Raw genomic sequence first — 21,686 nt, forward strand, 5'->3', positions numbered from 1 at the left:
TCACCAAGTTTCACTCCTTCTGATTCTCACACTCAGAATAAACAACCACCAATGCTCTCATGCATGATGCTCCCTTCTAGCTTCCTTAATTCACATTGAGCAAAGTCAATATCACAGTTTATGTAATCCTTAACTATATAGTAACATATTGTTATAGCATTACAAGTGGTTCTCTCATGATTTAATTTCTTTTCTTTGAACACAGTTTTGATGGCTGGACTATTCAGAGATATATATTTCTCCTAGTTTTGTGTTCATAATCATAAAATCTTTAAAATATTATAATCTTTATGTATTGTTCAGTAACTGGTTTTTAAATTCTGCAATGTATCATTCATGTCATTAAATATCTTGTATATCATATTTAGTAGTTAGATAATAGCTCTTTGTATGTTTTTATCTATATGTTACATCAAAACAATAAGTGCATATTTCCAGATAAATGTGAGGTTGAAATATGAGATGCAGCTGGTATTGTGGCACAGCAAGTCAAGTGGTCCCATATCAGACTGCTGGTTCAAGTCCCAGCTGCTCTGTGTCTGATCCAGCGCCCTGATAATGTGCCTAGAAAAGCAGTAGGATGCTTGGGCCCCTGTAAGCCGTGTGGGAGAGCTAGCTGGAGTTCTGAGTTCTTGGCTTCAACATCCAGCCCCTGACCGTTGAAGCCATTTGGAGAGTGAACCAACAGTGGGGAGAGCTCTCTTCTCTCTCTCTTCTCTCCCTCTCTCCCTCCCTCTCACGCAGTGTTGCAGTTGACTTGCTGTTCCTCTGAGCTGCCATCTCTTCTGGATCCCACAATTTATTTTCTGTATGGTTACTTCAGTAAGTAGCGCTTCAGAGTCTTCACTGAAATACATCACAAGCAGTGTTTGTGGTGCATTCCTGAGGAACCAAATAGAAGACAATCAACAGTGACAGTTGCCTTTGGCATTTTGTTGCTATAACAAAATGCCTGAGTCAGGGTAACATACAAAGCAGAGTGGCTGGAAGGTGCAGGTGTGCTGTGAGGACCTCCTGTTGGCATTACAGATACAGAAGCAGAAAGGGGAGCAATCCCATAAAAAGGAGGCCAAGCACTAGGCTGGCCTTGCTTTACTCCAATGTCCAGTTTCATCCTCTCCAAAACCAACCCATTCCAACGAAGCCTGATGCACTCCTGTGAAAGCAGCCTTAGCTCATTCATGGTCTGTTTACCTTCCACAAGGTCCCACATTTAAAGGTCCCACCACCTCAACATGGCCACTCAAGGAATCAAGTGTCCACCACACAAAGCTCCGGGAGACAAGTCTTACCAAAGCCAGAGCAATGGTAACTGTGATGGTTACTGCTTTTTCTCATTCTGAGACTAAATCATGTCTTTCCATTGTTTGAGCCCATTTCCGTGCAGGAGGGCTGGGTCTTCTCTGTGTGATTAGAATCATCTCTACATCTGTGCATCTAATCAAATGTGGAGTCCTCCAGCTAGGGGCATCACTGAAGAAATAGATCCCTTTCTCCAGGACCTCCAGAGTTCAGGCAAATGGGCTTGATCTGAGACCAGAAACCAGAGACCATAATTCTGGCCTGGTGTGGTGGCTTGCTTTCATGGGAAGGTTCATTATCTCACAGATCTTCTCTTATTACTTCATATATATATGTAAAATTTATTTTTATTGCAAAGTCAGATATATAGAGAGGAAGAGAGACAGAGAGGGAGATTATCCCTCTACTGGTTCACTCTCCAAGTGACCACAATGGCTGGAGCTGAGTCCATCTGAAGCCAAGAAGCAGAAACTTCTTCCAGGTTTCCCATGTGGGTGCAGGCTCCCAAGGCTTTGGATCGTCCGTGACTGCTTTCCCAGGCCACGAGCGGGGAGCTGGATGGGAAGTGGAGCTGCTGGGATTAGAACCGGCGCCCATATGGGATCCTGTTGCGTTCAAGGTGAGAACTTTAGCTGCTAGGCCACAGTGCTGGGCCCTTGTTACTTCTCTTATAATCATTTTCTTGCTTTCCCCTTTCAGTCCTGTCCCTCCCTTGTAGAAGAATGAGAACTACATTGTACTTAGATCAACCAGAAGAAACAGTTTTTGTCTCCAATAGTAGATAATTCCACATAGTATATTCAGTGATGTGTTAACTGAACGCAAGGTTTGTGAATTTATTTACAGTGTAGTAAGTTAATTGTCACACAGCTGGTGAGATCATTTATAGATAATAGGATCAAATTAAATTTCTGCTAGGTACTTTATTAGGACAAATACAGTTTCTTATAATTAATACACTTTGTAAGCTTACCTGATTAAATTATGGCAGGTTTAATACTGGTCTTACCACAACAGTCTGTAAATGTAGGAAGCCAATCTTGTAACTAAATTCAGAGTGCAAATTAGTTAATTTTAGCAGATCTATGGCTTCATCATTCTGTTTATATTGTTTTTGCGGTTGCCTGGATATGAATATTTTCTAACTTGGTTTTGTTGAGGACACTTTCAATATAATAATTTTCCTTAAAATCTTTTGTACCCAAAATGATGATTTATAACTAATAATCATTTTATATATTATATGATAATTTAACTAATAACTAAAATATGATTTTATAACTAATAGTTAATAAATAATCATAGCTCCCACAAAGCCAAGTCCTATTTCTTTCTTTTTAAAACATTTATTACTTTTTATTGGAAAGTCAGATACACAGAAAGAAGGAGAGACAGAGAGAAAGATCTTCTGTCTACTGATTTACTCCCCAAGTAGCCACAACAGCTGAAGCTGAGCCAATCCAGAGCCAGAAGCTAGGAGCTTCATCCAGGTGTCCAACGTGGGTACAGGGGCCCAAGGCTTTGGGCTGTCCTTCACTTCTTTCCTAGACCATAAGCAGGGAGCGGGATGGGAAGTGGAGCATCCAGCACATGCAAGGCAAGGACTTCAGTCATTAGGCTACCACGCCAGACCCCCAACCATCTCTTCAATTAGACCTTTCTTTTTTATGTGCCCAGGTTTTCCTGTGTCTTCATATACTCACAGCACCTTGGTTGCACACAATTTGACCAAAATATATAATGCAAGAGTAAGCTCTCTACTGAAAAAGAAAAAAATAATGACAATGCTTCTTCATAGTTCTTTGGAATTTATAGAGCAGAGTAGTATTACATACTATATACATTCTATAATTATATACAATTACATATACATACACTCCACTAGAGTACCAATGGAAGTGCTAGGACAATACATCACACAAGCAACACAAAAGGAGCAAATTTGGGGCCAACAAGCAAATTTTCACTCTAAATGGAGGGAAAAAAATAAGAGCCTAGAAAAAGTATAAATGTTAGAAACTGGAGACATTATGAACTCAAATTCAGGGATAAGAAATCTAGGATTGATAACACAAAAGTCGTAACATTTTAAGCAGTCAACTTAGTGACAAACCTCCTAGGACTGTCACTTGCTTAGGTATGTTCCAAGCATTTTAATAGGGCAACTCTCACTTCCCATCCCAGCACCCTGCCAAGTGGCTCACACTGACAAGTTCCCTGAGGATTCCGCTGACCCTTGCCTCCTAGCCAACTGGTGAGTGGTGGAGCTGGGCATGACGTCAGGCTCCTGACAAGGACCCCATACTACACAGATGCAAGCAGAGAAAAGTACAACTGACTCACTTAGCACTAACTCCACAGCTAAAATGAAGAATAAAAGAGTGCTAAATAGTCCTACACAGTACCTCAAGAAGTCAGAATATGCACATTTAAACCCATAAGCTAAGAGAGTTCTGAGTAAATGCAATGAACTAGCAGATGAATAACTGCGAATCAAGAATATGGCAGGAGAAATTTTTGGGAAATTGAGAAAGACAATTCCCCTGGAAGATGATATCTTCATGAACTAAGGAAAGATACTTGGTCTCACACTTGTAATTGCCTGAATCTTAAATATATATTTATAAATGGATATTTCTCTCAATTAACAAGGGATTGCACAATAATTGCATAGATTAGAGCAGTTTGTTTTGTTATCTGAGGCTATTCACCTGCAGCCAATTTAAAAAGTATAATTAAAATTTTAACTAAAAAAAAAGTGGCCTTTGCTGTTAGCAATAAAAACAATGCTTTCCCTTGCTGCTAGCACCCGAAGGAAGGGCGTTGTAGGATGAAGCAAGAAGGAATGAGGGAGCAGGCGTTTGTCTGGCATGTAGGACGTCTGTTGGGAAGCCTGTATCCCACATTGCAGTGCCTGGCTCCACTTCGGATTCCGGCTTCCTGTTAATGCATGCCAGCAGGTGGGGCAGCTCAAGTACTCAGATTTCTGACAGCCTCACAGATACCCAGACTGCGTTCCCAGACCCCGGCTTTGGCCTGCCCCAGCCTTGGCTGCTGTGGGCATTTAGAGAGTGGATTAGCAGATGGAAGATGTGCGGTAGCCTTGTGGCTAAAGTCCTTGCCTTGCACGTGCTGGGATCCCATATGGTCACTAGTTTGTATCCTGGCTGCTCTGCTTCCCATCCAGCTCCCTGCTTGTGGCCTGGGAAAGCAGTTGAGGATGGCCCAAAGCTTTAGGACCCTGCAAACTTGTGGGAGACCAGGAAGAAGTTTCTGGCCCCTGACTTCGGATTGGCTTGGCTCCAGCCATTGCAGCCACTTAAGGAATGAACCATCAGACAGAAGATCTTTCTCTCTCTCTCTTCTCTCTGTAAATTTGACTTTCCAATAAAAATAAGTAAAATAAATCTTTAAAAAAAAAAGATATCTTGGTCTCTTCGATTATAAAATAAATTAAAATAATTTTAAGTAAAAAAGAATGATTCCCTCCATAATATATAATGGAAGCAATGTTCTAAGGCATGTGCCTATCTGATTGTCTCTTTTTTATTTACTTTTCCAGTTCCTTCTTCCCCTCCCTTGCCAGGGAATTAAAGCAATAAGAAGGAATTGGAAGTGAAAACAGCATCAGAACTGGCTCCTGCCTGGAGCCAAGAGAAAGGAAGTTCGTATTTGGGGGCTTGACCACGTGGGCTCCGATTTTAGGGAAACAACTCTCATTCTTGGGTTTATCTTACTACCATGTTGACTCTTCTTGCTTTGTACAAAGAGCCCAGGGACTGGCAACCTCCAGGGAAGCACCTAAAACTCAGGAAGGTGCCTAGGCAAGGACAATGCAAATGCTGAGAGTGTTCTTTGTTCCCAGGTGAGTCAACGACTGGAACCTATTTCATCAGAAATAAATGCAAGTCCAACACTTTAACAAGGAAAAGATGGTGCACAAGGCAAACTGAAAGTTAGCATAGTAATCTGCCAGGGATGCTGTAGCAAAAGACCAAGGACAGGGTAACTTAAACAGCAGGAATTTTTTTTCTCTTAGTTGTCAGTTGTGGATTCTGAACTGTTGATCAGTTAACAGCATCTGGCATGCACACAGCTGCCTTCAACCTCTGACCTCCTCCCCACGGACCTTTGCTCCCTGCTTACACCCATGGCTCTTCTACCTATTTTTTGTTTGTTTGTTTTTGTAAGAACACTGGTTCTGCAGCATTTTTTGAGAACTTATTTTCACTTTGTTTGAAAGGCACAGTGACAAAGAGAGAAACCTCCTGTTGACTGGTTTGCTCCTTTTAACACCTGCAGCAGGTAGGCCGGGCTAGGCAAAAGGCAGGAACCCAGAACTCCACCCGAGTCTTCCTGTGGATGGCAGGAACTCAATCTGCCATCAGGCAGTCACCAAGTTCCCTCTGGGAAGGAGAACAGTGTGAAATGGGAAAAGGCTATGAGAATGATTAAATATTTTACTGTGCATTTTTTTTATTCTCTTCAAATGTTAGACCACATGCACACATGACCTCTTGGAAAAAAGTTTCTAAAATGAAGTCCATTTTCTTTTCAAAGCTGTGTAAAGATATTCCTTTTTGTTTGTAAATCTGTTAGACTGGCTGAGTTCAATAGCACCTGTTCTAGAGAAAGTACAGGTAAAGTGGCATTCTGATAGGGGGAGGGTGGATCCACACAGCCTTTATGGAGGGCAATTTAATAATAACTATTGAACTTGTAAGGGTTTGTATCCTTGACCTAGCAACTCCACTGCTAGGAATAATTTGTCATACTGATAAGAGTAAGGAATGATGGATGTGCAAGCTATTTGTTGTGTCATAGCAGTTTTGCCTTCTTTTCCCTGCAAGAAAGGATGATAGATAGCTAGATTGAGTAGGAGGGGAATTTTCACTGTACAATATCAGACGTTTGAATCTTGTGAATGTATTATGTCTCTGCATTTTATTTTAAAAAGTTATTTGTTTGAAAAGTAGGTAGGGTGATGGAGAGAGAGAGAGAAGAAAGACATAATGACAGCAAGAGAAGCATTCATCTACTGGTCCACTCCCCAAAGGCCTATAACTGCTAGAACTGGGCAAGACGGAAGCGTGGGACCAGGAACTCCACCAGAATCTCCATGTGGACAGCGTGGGCCCAAGCATTTGAGTCTTCATCTACTGTCTCCCGGGCACATCAGCAGGAAGCTGGATCATAAGCAAAGCAGCAAGGTGTCAATAGGTACTCTGCTATGGGATGTAGGTTACCAAGTGGCCACTTAAGCTGTTCTACTCCAATGCTCACCATATTCCTTAATAAAAAGAGAAATGTCACTTAAAGTTTTTTAACTTCCATATACTAATTTCAATTTTTATTTTTTCTTTTTCTTCCTTTTTATTACTACAATTTTTACTTCATGATACAGTTCCATAGGTTCTGGGATTTCCTTAACTCCCTCCCTCAAACCCCTGCCCCCATACATTGAGTTCTCCCATATCCTTACAACAGCACAGTTCCTCGTAAGCAGTCATATGCTCATCACTACAGGCATGGACAATGGCAGAGTCTAGCATCCCATTGCCAAGACACATCCAACAGCTTCACTGGGAGCATCCTCGATCTGGAAGTAGAGATGCACACTGCACCATATCCTCACATCTGGACATGTCAGTATCTATTGCAGTCACTATAAATCACCCCCAGTGAAAAAGCTGCAACAACAACAGCAACAAAACCAACAACAGGAAGAAAAACAGAAACTAACAATGCCATGATGTTAAACAACATGCCACTGGATACGATGGACTCCATTACACAGTTACTATGCATCCTCTTAAATGAAACTCTAAAAAAAAATAAACAGAAAGAAAAAACAAACTTACAACACCATAATATAAATAACATGCTACTGAATGACTAATGCGTCGCTGAAGAAATGAAAAAGAAAATCAAGAACCTTTTTGAAGAAAATGATGCTATTGTATGACCTATGAGTCATTAAGTAATTTAATGAGAAAAAAGCAACTGTTTTGAAGAAATAAAACTAAAAACAAAACATGAAAGTCCATGAGACAGAGTTTCTGCTGATCCTTGTTGGTGAGATGTATCTTCTGCAGACAACAAATAGATGAGTTTTGAGTGATTAATCCAGTCTACTAACTTATGATATTTGATTGATGAGTTCAATCTATTTACATTCAGGGTAATATAAATAGGTGGTAATTTGCTCCTGTGACTTAACAATGGGCTGTTCATTGATTTAGTCTTTTATTGTTATTTTACAGGGATGTTCTCCACATTTGCCTTTGGTTTTGGTGGGTGCTATTCCTCTTCTCTGTCAAGAGAACATCTTTAAGTATCATTTGTAGGGTAGGTTTGAAAGAGACAAATTTTTTTAACTTTTCTTTACTGTGGAAGATTTTTATTTCATTTTCAAAGATGAAAGCGCTTTGCTGGATATATTACTCTGGGCTGATAATATTTTTCTTTTAGAATCTGGAGTATGTTGCTCCATTCTCTTCTGGCCTGTAGAGTTTCCTGTGAGGGGTCTCCTGTGAGTTTAGTTGGCATTCCTTTATATGCCAATTGACTTTTTTTCCACAAGCACATTTAAAGATCTTCTCCTTATGTTCAATTGAAGAGAGCTTGATGATCATGTGTTGTGGTGAAGATTGCTTTTGGCTCACCCTGTTGGGAGTTCTGTGCCCCTCCTGGATATTGTTTCCCAATTCTCTTTCTAGATTAGGGAAATGTCCTTTATAATTTCATTAAATACATTTTTTAAACCCAGCTTCTCTTTCTGTACCTTCTGAAACTCCCATAACTCGTGTATTTGGCCTTTTAATCATGTCTCTTAATTCTCAAACACTTTTTTTTTTATCTTGACCCAGCTCTGCTTCTAGCTTTTTGTTTCCCCACTGTGACAAGCAATATCTTCAAATTCTGAGATTTTTCTCTTCTGCCTTCTTCATTTTATTATTGATAATTTCCATTGAATTTTTAATTTGCTCTATTGCATCCATCATTTCCAATAATTCAGCTTGATTTTGTTTCAGTGTTGCTATTTGCTGTGTGGTGTATTCTTTAAATTCCTGCATGTGTTTCTTGTTCATAAGAAACTTTATAACAAATATTTTGAATTCTGTATCCCTCATTTTCTCAATGTCTTCCTCAGTTAACTCTGAGGTTGGCAAAGGCTTTTGCTCCTTTGCAGGGGAATTTTCAGTAATATTCATTGTGCCTTTGTCTCTTCTTTTGCTCTTGATCATGGTACTTCTGGTTAGCAGATTCTTCTCCTTAGGGCAGGTTTCCAAGCTGTGTCACCCATAGGTCTGCAATTCAACTTCACTTATTGGGGTTGGCAAACACTTGTGTCACTCCCTCCAGTGAGCTTCAGATCTGGATTCTTAAGTTAGACTTCCACCATGGTCTCTGTAGCCCAGCTCCTGGCTCAGCACTCTACCTCCTGTGATTTTGTGCTATTGCTGCACCATTGTCTTTACAACGTTTCTTTCACTTCCAGTTTGAGCAGTTCCTAAAATTAAGGAGACACGAGGTGTCCTGAATAGCTAGGTTGCTGGCAGTGCTGATTTTGCTGGAATCTGCTGGCCATTAGGTCTGAGGTCCACTTGGACCTCTTTTGAGTCATAAGATGCCAAAGTCAGTATTATTTTTGATGTGGGACCAGTGCAATGCGATAAGCTCAGTGAGTATGTTTGCAGCTCAGTGCATACTCAGCTCACTGTCATCCCTGCAGTCTCAAAGCCTTTGCCATTTTGTACAATATGCCATATTGTACCATATTGCCTGAGGTGCAAATTGTGGAGTTGTTAGTTGGCTGGCTGTTAGGTCTGGGGGCTACCTGGATCTATTTTGGGTGGAATCTGTAGGATGCCATGTTGTTGCAATTCACTGAGCCTGAAATGAGTTGGACAGGTCTGTCCCATAGCCGTCGCCTCCCTACACAAGAAGATGCCTGATTCAGCTCTACTGGGAGTTTAGGCTGTGAAATCCACCCTGTTCTCACACCGCCTGTTTAGGTCTGCCGCTCCATCTCTGCTCCTACTCAAATCAAACAAACCAACAGGATGGATAAATCTTTGGGTTTACTTCCTGAGTTCCCATTGAACTCCCCTTCTGACCTGGTTGCTGGTGAACTTTAGATTGCCTCTTGCTGAATGCTACTGATATATTGGGTCACTGCAGCACCACACCGTTGTCTCCACTGCTTTCCTGTGTCCATCAGTCTCCAGATGCCCCTTTGCTGTCAGTCTGTCCTCTGCTATTTCCTGGAATGTGCCCTTTCTGCTTCACGCTGGCGAATGTTTCTCTGTTTAAATGTGTCCTCACCCTATTCTGACATCTTGATTCTCCTCCATATACTAATTTTTAAAAACAATAAATAAAGTGAAAGACAAGTGCTGTGTTTGAAGAAGAGATTTACAACATCTTCAATCAGTAAAGGATTAGTATCCAGATACTATTAAAAATTTTGTATGAATGAAAAGAAATAACCAGAATCTCCATAGCCATATAGGTAAAAAGGAAACTCACAGAAAGGAAATGGAAATAGCCAATAAACAGGGTTTAAATGTTCAACATAATTAAAACAATAATGGAATGTTATTTTACATCTCTTTGCTTGGGAAAATTTCAGTGTCTGACAGTACCCAAGCTTTGATGAGAAAGTGTGACATCGGGAATTCACAGATTGCTGGAGGAAGTGTAAATTGGAGGAAGAATCATTTTGGAGAGAAAGTCAGGTTCAGACAAAGCATAATTAAAAACCACACCAGACTAAAAGTAAAAGAGAATCTGAAACAGAATACGCACTTAAAAATTGTAAACAAAATCATTCCCGAACTGGATTCGACATAGACCTTTGCCCTTGGATGATCTTTGATCTCCTGGAAGGGAGGGCAGGGACTGTTGGGGCCATTTGTCCCCACCCTGTGTCTGGCAGTGATCTCCAGGATGCCCTCTGTCCACCACTTCCATCGCACTGATAGTGGTGCTGGTGTCTGCCACTGGCCGGGAGGTGTGGCTTTGGTTTATTCCCCACTCCCACCTCCCTGCAGCATGAACACACCCATGCCAGCCTGGAAGAAAAGTCCCAGATATTCTATCCTCAGACTTTCCCAAGGGAGCAGCTGGACTGTAAGGGGCACATGGTGACCACAAACTTTTGCTAGAACCCAGACTCTGGGCAGCAAATAGTTGCTCCCTACTCAGGTGGCTCCCCTCCGTATCCAGGGCATTCTTCCTCTCCTGCCAACCTGTCCCTTCCTCTCAGGTTAGCAGGTTACCAAGGGGACACTCCGTGTGTCACCTAGGATCCACAATACCTTCACGGCTTATAGCACTGGTAGGGAGTCATGGTCATTCCTTCTCCAGCCTGCTGAAGTCCTGGGCAGAGGAAGCGAGGGGCCTGCAGCCCTTTTTGCCTTGTGGATGGCAAGTCATCCTCCCTCCCTTCCTTCTTTTATTCTGGTCTCTCTGAAGTAGCCAAGCAAAATTTCAAAGCTATCTTTCGTTACATATGAATGGCATATTAGCCATATTTTGTTAAAAGAATCCCTGGGATCTTTTCTTCCTTCCTTTCTTTCTTTCTTTCCTTCCTTCTTTCTTTCTTTCTTTCTTTCTTTCTTTCTTTCTTTCTTTCTTTCTTTCTTTCTTTCTTTCTTTCTTTCTTTCTTTCTTTCTCTTTTCTTCCTTCCTTTCTTTTTTTGAAGATCTACTTTTTTTTAAAAGGTAGATTTTGCAGAGAGAGAAGAGAGATAAAAAAAGAGAGATCTTCCATCTGTTGGTTCGTTCCCCAAATAGCCACAGTAGCCAGAACTGAGCTGCTCCAAAGCCAGGTCTCACACATGAGGACAAAGGACCAAGGACTTGAGTCATCCTCCTCTGCTCTAAGTCATCCTCCAAGTCATAAGCAGGGAGCTGGATCAGGAGTGGAGCAGTCAAGTCACAAACTGGCACCCATGTAGGATGACAGCACTGCAGGTACAGGACTAACATGCTACACCACCATGCTGCCTCCACCCTGGGGATTATTTCTACCTTTCTGGTGTAAAAGTTCACAAGCCTTCCACTTGCTGTGGGAGGTAAATGCCTGCATTAGCGTTCTTCAAAGAAACCATCAGCAGAATGGACACACACAAGGGTACTGCAAAAAGCTTGTGGAAGTTGCATATTATTAAAATAGGTGCAAATGTAAAAATTTTATGCTCAGATAAAATTTTAATTTCATTTTCTGCAAATGTCTTAATGCACACTTAGGCTGATGAGATTGTCCAAGCCAGGATCTCCTGGGGTGGTCCACAAGCTAGACTCCCAAAGAAGTAGGCTCTCAGGAAGTACACTGGCAGGATTCCTGCATGCGGGCACTTGATGAGCTTTCCTCTGTTCAGGAACTCCAGGGATGGAGCAAGGGCCACTCGTTGCATGGAGGATTCTATGCTTTACTCAAACTCCACTGGTGCATATATTAACCTCGTTGGAAAACGCTCTCACAGAAACATCTGACCAAATATCTGAATATGGTGGCCCAGCCAAGAAATACATAAATTTAAGCAATGCAAAGGTAGGCATTTGGGGTACCTGGCTCTTCTGATTCCAGCTTCTTGCTAACGCACATCCTGGGAGGTAGCAGGTGCAGGCTCATCTAGCTGGGTTTCTGTCACTTGTGGAAGAGTCCTGGATTGCGTTTCCAGCTCCCAGCTTCAGCCTTACCAAGATATGGCCATTAGAAAGCATAAACATTAGAAGGAATAAACAAGTGGATGTAAAACATTTCTCACCAAAACCTTGTAATAACCAGCCATCAATTCTGGCTGCTGGGCTTGTCCCCTCTGATTGCAATTACTGGCGGGAGGGCAGTTTTGTCATATGTGACCAATGGATTTTCAATTTAGAATTTGCATAACATTTTTGGAGAGATTGAGAAAAAGGAATCAAAATCTAAAAACGGAACAAAGCACAGAAATGAAATGCAAGACTTTAAGTCGAAGAATAAGTTGAGCTTTAATGATCACTGACATATCAGACAAAATAATGAAAACAGCTTAAATTCACAACAAAAGATTAAATAATTCAAGACAATAGGAAAACAAACCCAAAACATAAGGAGAAATTGAAAGAGACACAGTGGTATTATTAAATGATCTGATCATTCAACCTATATTACTCATTTTTTCCTTCAGCCACTGTTGACTGTATATTTGACACTGTTAGGTCCCAAGGATATAGAAACAAACACTGTAGATAAACTCCTGCCTACAGGAGTGTATAATTCAGCATGGAGAAAGAACATGAAAAAAAAAAACCCTGTTGAATTAATTAAAATGGCACAGATTCCAGAAAAAAAACAGAGGGAAATCTACTTGCCACTTCATGGGTCTGGGGGGAAATAAGATTGCTTGATCCATCACATAGCAAGTAAACTGCTGACAGTGAGCTGAACCCCTGCTGCTAAGCAGGCTGGATTACTCAGTGGCTGATCAGCACAGCCATCCACAACAAGCAAGACATTGCAGCAACGTGGAGGCAGCAGCATCTGCAGTGCTTCCCACTGTCTCAGAGAGAGGCCCATGCTCCAAGACCCCATATAGACACCTGACCCCCTAGATAGTTCCAACTCCATGAGCACTGTTTTTCCCTCACAGGTACACATCTTTGATAAAATCTAACAGTAGTCTGTGAGGACAGAGGTTATTGATAATTCATAAGGAAGAACAATGTACTGATTTCATTTATTATGTAAATTTAGTCTCTTGTAACATCTTCCCATCATGAAAGGAATGTGAAAATGGACATGACTAAAATGGAGTCACCTATATCCAATGTAACTGAAGGCCAAGCAAGAAGGCTGGCCAGCCAGCGGGTGCCAAGGAAGGGGTTTTTATGTATAGTTGCCTGATAGAAACTATCACAAAACCTCACTCAACACATCATGCAGAGATCACCACCCCCCAGTCTTACAGGGAAAGCACCTCTAAAAGGACATGTGCCTAGTTGTTGTCTGTTCAGTCTCAGACTCTTGTCACAGCACAGAATTTTATCATGTTGGCAGGTGGTGTTGTGTCATTAAGCCCCTAGCTGCAACACTGCATCCCATATTGGAGTACCAGTTTGAGTACTTGCTGCTCTACTTCTTGATCCAGCTTCCTGCTAGTATGCTTTGGAAATCAGAGGAAGATGGCTCTAAAACTTGGGCCCTTGCCATGCATGTGGGAGACCAGGATAGTTCCATGTGGGAGAGTGGGTGGTTTTAGCCTGGCACAGGTTTTTGGCTATTTGAAGGGGTGAACCAGCAGCAGATGGAATATTTTTGTCTCTGCCTCTCCCTCTCTCTCTTTGTAACTCTACGTTTCAAATTAATTAATTAACTACAAAAATAAAACTTATGACTTGCTTACTTTCTAATTTTTTTTTGAAAGCAGTTAATTGTGGATAATTGAAACTACAGGTAAAGGGGAAGTCCTGTCCTTTAAGATGGAGTGGCTGTGCTAAATCAACAGGCATGTAGGGGCTGAGACTCCAGAGAAAGTCATGGCCACTCGATCCAGGGATCATTTGCTGATTCTGCTGGTTCCCCAGGCCTTGCACTCAGCCAGCACCACTACGAAGAGATGACAAATCACACAGTCATTGCAGGAGATTTGCAAGTTCCCCACAGAACATCTGCTAAGTTCCGGGAGTGCAAAAAATGGAAGCAGATGGTTCTGAAAATAGAACACAGCCTGGAGAAATTGCGTGAGACAGACTAGCACTCTGGAATCACCAGGGGGAGGAATGTGGAAGAGACACTAGGATGTTTGCTGAAAGGCAAGGCATAGGCTTGCATCCAAGGTAGACCAAGCCTCGAGTCTGCACGGTCATTATCAGATTCAGGTGGTTAGCCAGCAGGTAGAAATAAAATGCTGCATCAAATTAATATAATTTTATTTGATGTGAGAAAATCAATGAACAATAACACCAAAGAACATTGCAGTTTTAAAAGAGCACATGAGAACAGTGGATGCCAGCAGCCAAAAAGATGTACTGGTAACCAATTTGAGACCCTTGATGTACAGGCATATCAGCATCGAGAAGATTAAAAAGACCCACAAAGAGTCTGGTTTCTCTTCAGATGGTACAAAATCTTTCACCTTTTACTCAGAAGACTACTAAGTCCCACAATATTCTCTAAAAACATTCAGGCGGGTTAAGAGTAACCAAAAGGAAGAAGAAAAAAGAGAGAAAAAAACCCACATTCACAGACACGGATGTGAAAGACTGGCACTGGGGGAAGTCATTGTTTGACTGCTTTTGGACTAGAAATGAAAAGACAATGGACAATTTCTTTACTTAGACAGTAATGAAGTTTTGATGGGACAAATACCAATAAAGCTGAGAGTTAAAAATTCAGAGGAGTTGAGAAAATGCTTGCACATAAATATAAAAGTTCAATAACTAATATGGAGAGTCCATGTAAATAGATAAAAATATCTATGACTTCGTCTACAAATGACTAGAAGACAGCTCATCCCAGAAGAAACTCCATCAATAATTTGTGACTTTTAAAATATTCAGACAAATTTTTGGTAAAATAGCTGCAAAAGAAAAAAAAAAAACCTGCTGTGAAGTTTCATCTTGCGTCTAAGAAAGAATTAGAACAACTTTATAAAACTTATGACAGCTCAAGCCTGCGAGGCCCAGGGAAAGCAGATCTGCTCATACATTAATGATAGCAATGCAAATGCAGCCAGTCTTTCTGGAAGGGTAAAGCAGAACTTTATTAAACGAATCATAAATATGCCCAACCCTTGAGCAAGGGATAGAATTTATCCTGAAGAAAAAATGTTTAATACTAAGAGACCTAGATATATAAAGTTTATTTTATGGTTAAAAAAAGACACTAGAACAAAGTCAAAATCTTAACAATACAAAGATATATATAGTGTATGAGCCAAAAGGGCATAGTTTAGATACAGTAAAATGATGACTATAAATATGACCTAGAAAAAATAAAGTATTTGATTTGATCATGTGGCCAAGAAGGGAGAAGATCAAATCTCCTGTGTGTGCCCACTGTGACAAAGGAACTATCAAGGTGAAGGCAGGGGAAGGATAGACACAGGGGATGTTTTCAGCGGTGTTAGGACCACCAGATTTGTAGTGAATTGTTCTGTAAGCTTGTCAAAATGGTAGTTCTTTTTTTTTTTTAATTTCATATTGCTACAATGAAGTTTATGCATTGGAGGACAATGGACTGGCTTTCGAAAGCACTTCTGGTTATTTGCTGCCTACCTAAGCCAGACAAATGACTGTGTAACCACCTAGTGGTCGGGACTTTATTAAAACTATTCTTTGACAGAAAGAGATGAGCAGCTGGTACTATCGGATAGTACGCTAGTACTCTGCCTGCAGTGCTGGCATCCCATAGGGGCACCAGTGCAAGTCCCAGCTGCTCCACTTATGTTCTGACTACCTGATGATGGCCTGGGAAAGCAGGGGAGGATGGCCCAAGGGTTGCAACCCTAAACCCATCCTAAAGAAGATCCTGGCTTCCATCATCAGATCAACCTAATTGTAGCTATTGTGGCTATCTGGGGAATGAACCAGTGGGTAGAGGACCGCCCTTTCCTGCTCTCTTTGTAATTCTGCCTTTCAAATATAAACATAAAAAAACATAAATATATTTAAAAGGGGCTCACTCCTCTCCAGGGGAACATTCTGACAGAATCAGCAGGAAAGCATGTTTCTTAGTGAACAGGAAAGAAGCTAGCCACATACCAGAAGCAGTTTGGAAAGTGAGACCATAGTGTCCTAAAGAAAAGCTCCTGGGGACCTTCTGTGTTCAAAATGGGATTTGGAGACCAAAAAGGAGGACTATTAATGTGTTTTCAAGTCATTCAGGAACTTCTATACAGGTGTGAGAAACTTTGTCAGAGTGGCCACAAGATTGCTGGAAAAGAGAAGACAGATGAATGTAATTCCATGTATACTGCTAGAAATCAAAGATGCATGGCATCTTGAGCTTATGGGGAGGTCAGGAGAGGAAAGCTTGTGTCTGTGCCTTGAAGGTGCTTCTCCTAGAATTCCTTTTTAAAGCTTCAAGAAGGGAGCGGCTGTTTAGTGCAGTGATTAAGATGCTGGTTGGGCTGCCCGCTGGCAGTACCTCCTTGAGTCCTGGCTATGCTTCTGAGTCCAGCTTCCTGCTAATGCGTGCCCAGGGAAGCAGTGGGGGACAGTTCAAGAACTTTCATCTCTACCACCCTCATGGGAGATTGAGACTCGGTTCCAGGCTTTTGGGTTCAACCTGGGTCAGCCTCAGCTGTTGAAGGAATTTGGGAAGTAAACCAGCAGATGGGAGATCTCAGTCTGTTAGAATCTCTGCCTTTCAAATAGGTAAGAACAAATTCAGGTAGAGAAATGCTTTAATAAGCCTCTTGCCAGATTTACAACCTGGGCATGTTTCCTCAAGGATGAGAGCCACGTCTTTCAAACACGACACCATCTGCTTACTTTGAGTTTTTCTGGAAGAGCAGGAGGCTGGCTCCAAGTCATGGCTACCTACCCGACATGGAATTCTGATAACATGCATTATAAAGATGACCAGCTAACACAGATGGCCTCCCCAATATCCAGGCAACCTTGAGATGAGCGTTGTGTGACTGTTGGGTATATTTAACTCGAGAACTAGTTACTGTGCATCCTTTAAAAAAAAAAAGATTTATTTTTATTGCAAAGTCAGATATACAAAGAGGAGAGACAGACAGAAAGATCTTCCATCCGATGATTCACTCCCCAAGTGGTTGCAATGGCCAGAGCTGAACCAACCTGAAGCTAGGAGCCTACTCTAGGTCTCCCACACGGGTGCAGGGTCCCAAGGCTTTGGGCCATCCTTGACTGCTTTCCCAGGCCACAAGCAGGGAGCTGGAAGGGAAGCGGGGCTGCCGCCCAAATGGGATCCCGGCACGTTCAAGGCGAGGACTTTAGCTGCGAGGCCACTGCACTGGACCCAGTTACTGTATATCTTTACCACCAGAGTATAATGCAGTTTTCCTTCTGTGTTTGCCATCACTTTAGTAGATTGCCTGTTATAAACATTAAATCATGGCTTAATGCTTACTCAGTAATAGAGCACTTTTCTAACTTCTGCACCTTTTAGACAGTTTTTTTTTGGGGGGGGGTGTGGCCAGCAGGATATTTGGTTTTTAATAATTCCCAGAAGTTGCTTGTGGTCAGCTGATGACAGGGTTGATCAGTTCCACTGTGATTCATGTGACCTCAAACACCTAAGATCTTGATACCTGATTCTACAGAAAAGGGTGGCTGTCCCTGGTAAGGTTAGTGACTAGTTGGGAGAGCAAGATGCCTAGAGAATGCAGAATCATTCAGTCCAAGAGAATGAAAGGGCTTTTGAGTTTGCCACTGCAAAAGTGGCAAGGCATTATCTTCTGGTTTAATGCTTACTCAGTAATAGGACACTTTTCTAACTTCTGCACCTTGTAGACGGGAAGGGGCTAGGGACTTGGGAAGGAGGATGACTGTGATCTTGGGCAAGGAGTTGCAAGCCCAGTGCCTAGAGGGGCCGAGGGTACTGCAAGTGAGTGAGTGAGTGAGCCAGTTAGGCATTTCAGAGAACATGGCAGGGCTGCTGTTCTGGCTCCAGCTGATGCCAACGTGTTGTTGTGGGCTGGGTTTGGGTCTAACATTATTTCCTAGGTTCTTGCCTTAAAAAGCACTTTAAATACAGGCACCAATATAGCTTATAAAGTGATAAAGCTGAGGAAATCACAGACAAAAATGGGCCATATTTAGGGATAAGGATAGGGTGGGTCAGGAAGCCAAAGCGGGGAGAGGTGGAAAGAGAGAGAGAGAGAGAGAGAGAGAGAGAGAGAGCATGCTTTCTGTTTGCTGCATCCCCAGGAATAGGGAAGGAGACCCTTCTCGGCAAGGGTTCTTCTGGGGTTTGCCAGGGGTATGGTCACATGACACGGCCCGCAGTCCCACTGAGGGAAGTGCTTCCTGAGGGGCAGTCACTGGGTTACACAGGGCAGTGGAGGGCGTGGCTTCCAACTCATGAGACTAAACCAGATGTCTACAACATATCAATGTGAGGAAGTGACGCACGTGTTTGCAAACTGGGTTTTCCCTATAGAAGCTGGAAATCTGAGGTTTTACATAAGCAATCATGCTTAAAAAAAAAAGTAAGATTTGTGTCTTTGAAAGGCAGTTACAGCGAGAAAGGAAGAGATGAGAAGGGAGAGCCCCTCAATTTACTGGTTCACTCCTTTGCCAAGGCCAGGGCTGCACCTGGCTGAAGCCAGGAGCTTGGCATGCTATCAGGGTTTCCACATGGGGAAAAGCATCCCACAGCATCTTCTGCTTCCTTCCCAGGCACCTCAGCAAGGAGCTGCATCAGCAACAGAGCAGTTGAGACTTGAACTGAAGTTTCAACATGGGATGCTGGGATCGTAGATGAAGGCTTATCTTGCGACGCTACCACACTGGTCCCAAAACTCACCCTGGCAAAGCGACTGATTCAAATTTTTTCAAAGCACTTCTCAGGACAGCTTTCAGTTCTGTGGCCCCAACTTCAAACCTTTGTTCTACAGGGCAGAGAGAACCTTCTCGTGGTGACAGTGACTGGAGAAATGACTTGGACAGGATAAACTCCTGGGAAAAACCTCCCTGTGAACTTTGAGCTGGGAGTTGACAACCACAGGGAAATGCAATTAATGCAAACCTTTGGCAAATGTGTTGGTTGATGTTTTGAGTGGCATGCTGAGTGGCATGAACAGGGGTGGAGAGGGAGGCAGCGTGCAATTAAGAAATAAGAGACAAGTAACACAAGATAAAAGATAATAAAAGCGGGTGATCAGAGGTTTCTCCGTCTTCAGAAGAGTATGGCACTCCTCAAGTTTGCTGCATCAGCTTTTTATGGACCAGCTCAGAAAGTCAAATTCCAGGAGTTAATGTGGCACCGACATTAGTAGCTCCAGTCCCTATTTGTGTTAACCAGCCAATGATTGATGATCAGGAAGCAAGCAGCATGAGCCAAGTACAGAAGTCAATACATGACAGTCTCAAGGATATTCCTACAGCGCACAATTCTATGGCCTTGGACCATTGTCCACCAGGGACCATGTCCTACAAGCTTTGGCCTCGGTCTCGGGCACCAGTGGTCTGTGGACTCAGCATTCCAGACACAGATCACCCTGCTCTTCAAGCCTCACAATTTTTGTGATTAGCCTGAGGCAAGTTTGGTTTTTCTCTCCTGTCTTTATTTGCAGTTCATCTCTCTCTGTGCCTTAGAAGTTGGCTCACCATGTTAGAAGTCCTGCTAACCCAGCCACCATGATGATGACAGTCATGTTAAACTCCCCTGACTCATGTTAATGGAGGCGGGGTTGTTCTGCCCCACCAGCTATTGGAGTCGAGTCCCCAGATGTGTATGGGTTAAGTAACTTTGGACATACCTCCAGTCTCAGCCAGCCGAAGTAAGCCTACAAAACCCAAGAGAGACCTTGAGGGAAAATTGCCTCACTGAGTTCATCACCCCTCAGCTTCTTAAGAGGTAAGAATAATAAGTGACTGTTAGTTTTTTTTTTTTTTTTTTTTTTTTTTTTTTTACCATTCAGCTTTGGATAAGGTGGTTGAGCAACAAAAGATGACTAAAGCTATCAACTCAGCTCCCATCATATTGAGAATTTTTTAAAAGTTAAGCTGTTGCCTAGCACATTTCTTAATGTTCATGCCTTATGTTACTGACAGATTCTATAAGAAGCTGGTACTGAGCACAAAGATTTCATTTAAAAAATTTTTTAAATTCAGTCATCAGAGTGACTTATGGAAGCAGAAAAGACTTTTCAGGTCTCTTCCATTGTGCAAAGGTTTTCAGAACGCAAAGGCTTTGAGTTGCCTGCCTTGCACTTCCTGGGTGATGATAGCTATAATATCCTAACACTCAATTGAGGGATTCAAGAAGAAGGGACTGTGCTGATGCCTTGCTGAAGGTGCCTGAGGTTGGCTAGACCGAACGAAGCCAAGAGCCGAGAACTCCATCCAGGTCTCTCTCACAGGTTGCTGGAACCCAGGTACTTGAACCTCAACTGCCCGCAATAGCAAGGACTGGGTTAGGCTGAAGCCAGAGTCCCATCTGGGATTGCATCTGGTTCTCCCACGTGGGTGTCAGGTGCCCAACCACCTGAGTCATTACTGCAGTACCCCAGGATGCAACACCAGGAAGCTGGATTGGAAGTGGAAAATCTTGGACTGGAACTGACACCCCATTAAGGGTGAGGGTTACTCAGTCCACTGAGCCACAACATCTGCCCCTAAATTTATCTTTTTAAAAATTTATTTGAAAGAGTTACAGAGAGGAAAGACAGAAAGATCTTCCATCCATTGATTCAGTCCTCAAATGATCACAGTGGCAGGATCACAGCTGAGCCAGAGCCAGGAATCAGAGGCTTTCTCCAGGATTCCTACATGAGTACAGGGGCCCAAGGACTTCAGCCATCCTTTGCTGCTTTCCCAGGCTGCATGTAGGGAGCTGAATCAAAAGAGGTGCAGCTGGGATTCAAACTGGTGCCCATATTGGATGTTAGTACAAAGGGAAAGCCTAGTCTATTACGCCACAGTGCTGGCATCTAAATCTATCTTAGTTTTTTGTTATTTATTTGTTTGTTTGTTTATCAAAATTATTTGAGGACCTGGCGTGATGGCTTAGTGGCTAAATCCTTGCCTTGCATCTGCCAGGATCCTATATGGGCACCAGATCATGTCCTGGTGGCCCCACTTCCCATCCAGCTCCCTGCTTGTGGCCTGCACCTGTGTGGCAGACCTGGAAGAAACTCCTGTTTCTGGCTTTAGATCAGCTCAGCTTCAGCTGTTGTGGCCACTTGGGGAGTGAACCATCAGACAGAAGATCTTTTCTTTCTGTCTCTCCTCCTCTCTGTATATCTGCCTTTCTAGTAAAAATAAATAAATCTTTAAAAAAAAACCCTATTTGAAGCATACTTACATTTTCAATGAAGAAAAACAAAGCATGTTTCAATGCAGGGAAATATCAAGTAGTGGGAAGCCTCAGCTGAAAAACAAAAGGAGCTAAAGAGAGAGAGAGAGAGAGAGAAAACTGGATGGAAAGGCACTTAGCATAGTGGGTAATGCTGCCATCTGTGGAGCCAGCATTCCACATGGGTACTAATTCAAGTCCTACCTACTCACTTCCTCTCTTACTCCCTGCTAATGTGCCTGGAAAAGCAGTGGAGGATGGCCCAAGTGCTTGGACATTGTACCAAAGAGACCTGGAAGAAGTTTCTGGCTCCTGACTTTGGCCCAGCTCCAGTCATTGTGGCCATTTGGGGAGTGAACCAGTACATGGAAGGCTTCTCTCTGTAGCTTCTCCCTTCATA

The sequence above is a fragment of the Ochotona curzoniae genome, unplaced genomic scaffold (genome assembly GCF_017591425.1).
Source record: "Ochotona curzoniae isolate NIBS_2020 unplaced genomic scaffold, NIBS_Ocur_1.0 scaffold_2587, whole genome shotgun sequence".
NCBI classification, from domain to species: domain Eukaryota; kingdom Metazoa; phylum Chordata; class Mammalia; order Lagomorpha; family Ochotonidae; genus Ochotona; species Ochotona curzoniae.